The following is a 2,090-nucleotide window of genomic DNA, read 5'->3' as shown; positions in this document are numbered from 1 at the left end:
TTGGTAACCTTGGTTTTGATTGTAAAAGGGTCTTTGATTTTGGTTTCTCATGGGTGGTGGAGTGTATGTTGTTTGAGGGTTTTGAACATTTTGGCTTTTGTATGAGAGATTTGGATGGAATTTGGTGTTTTCATTGTAAAAGTTGGAATAAGGGGTACCACTTTTGTATGCTTGGAAAGCATTCACTTGTTCATTTGTTCCCCTACATTCAGCTTGGTCATGTCCCAAAGTTCCACAATTCTCACATATCCCACTTGGGATTGATGAGGATGCTGTCATGGCATTAACATGATGCTTTGATGATTTTGAGTTTTCCTCAAGTCTAGCCATAGCTTGTTCAAACTTCAAGTTGATTGTGTCAATGTGAGCAATAAGTTGAGCACCCAATTGAGTAACGGAGTCCACTTCATGCTTTCCTCCTCTAGTAGCCTTGCGAGGTCTACTATATTGTGAGTTATGGACCGCCATTTCCTCAATCTTGTTCCATGTTTGATTGTCATCAACTTCGGTGAACATCCCATTTGATCCCATATTGAGAATGTTCCTAGAATCTTTATATAAACCATTCCAAAATTGTTGCACCAAAAACCATTCGCTAAGTCCATGGTGAGGACATGAGCGACAAATTCCCTTGAACCGCTCCCAAGCTTCATACAAATACTCTTCATCCCTTTGCTTAAAACCCGTAATTTGAGCTCTTAGCATGTTAGTCTTTTCCGGTGGGTAGAATTTTTTGTAGAAAGCTAGAGCCAACTTCTTCCAAGAATCTATTCCAAGGGTGGCCTTATCAAGGCCCTTCAACCATTGCTTCGCGGTGCCGATTAAGGAAAAAGGAAATAAGACCCATCTAATTTGGTCTTGAGTCACGCCCGTTTGAGAGATAGCATCACAATAGTCGCAAAAGGTTTCCATATGAGAATGAGGGTCCTCACTAGGCATCCCCCCGAATTGGCTCCTCTCAAGTAATGTTATAGCAGCTTGAGCTATAACATTGAAGATTCTTAAAGCGTCATAGTAACTGTAACAAGTTTCAAGTATGATGATTACTCAAGCAAAAGGCTCGATCAAGTCTATAACAAGCTCAAGATGAAGAGCTTATGATCAAGATGAAGAGATGATTCTACTACTGAAGATCTCCAGGAAGATTAGCTAGTATAGGTCATCATTCGATAACGGTAATTTTAGAAGTAATCTTGACAAGTATTGTTATAGCTATTTTAGTTATAACTTTACTAGTTGAACTCAAAGTTATAGGTGATTCTACTATAACTTTGAGCTGCAATATAAAGAACACGATTTTAATATTTTTAAAATCTATTTTTCAAAGGTTAAATAATAAAATCTTTAAAGAAAAGTATGTTTATAGTAGAGTGAGATTTTGGACATGATTAGATCAAATGAGTTTGAGATTATCCTATTGATTAGTAAAACAACTTATGAGTTGTCATGCTATCTAGGGTTTTCCTTTAATTCATATCTAAACCCTAATTATCTAACCTAATATCTTAGCTAGGGTTTCGGTTTGGGTGGCCGGTCTTTGAGCCGTTTTTCCTCCTTATTCGAATACTCTTTGTGCAAGTTAGGGTTTGGAATAAATCTTAGTAATAATATTTGGTTAAGATATTTTATCTTCATATATTATCTGATTTATTCATTTCCATTATATAAAGATATTATTAGGTTAAAATTAGATCTCCTACTTACTATATACTTCACACGTGATCTATATAGTATCTAGGGTTTTATGGTAAAGATCTTAAATAAATATTTGTTAGAGAATTTTATCTCTTTATATTTATTTTGTACCTTTTATCTAAAATAGTGTTGGATTAAAATAGGAAAAAGATAGATCTTATTCCTTTCCTAATCTACACGAGATCTAGGGTTTAGGTAAAGATCTTAGATAAAATATTGTTAAATATATTTTATCTCCTTATATTTATTCCATATCTTTTAGTGAGATATTATTAGAACAAATAAATGGATTAAGATCTTTTTCTTACTTGGATAAGAACTAAAGTAGATCAAAATAATATTTGTTAGAGATTTCTTATCTCCTTATATTATTTTTATTCCTTTTTACTTTCCAA

General features: G+C 33.8%; 1 non-coding gene across 1 annotated transcript; it reads left to right on the top strand.

Moving 5' to 3' along the window:
* Positions 1 to 598: 598 nt before the first annotated feature.
* LOC141645685 (small nucleolar RNA R71) lies at positions 599 to 705 on the top strand. The gene has a single exon (XR_012545162.1). It is a non-coding gene; the product is annotated as a small nucleolar RNA R71 (small nucleolar RNA).
* The last annotated feature ends 1,385 nt before the right edge of the window (positions 706 to 2,090 follow it).

Source organism: Silene latifolia, chromosome 2, assembly GCF_048544455.1.
Source record: "Silene latifolia isolate original U9 population chromosome 2, ASM4854445v1, whole genome shotgun sequence".
NCBI classification, from domain to species: Eukaryota; Viridiplantae; Streptophyta; class Magnoliopsida; order Caryophyllales; family Caryophyllaceae; genus Silene; species Silene latifolia.
The sequence above is the reverse complement of the archived record's forward strand: the minus strand, read 5'-3'. Positions and strand labels throughout refer to the sequence as shown.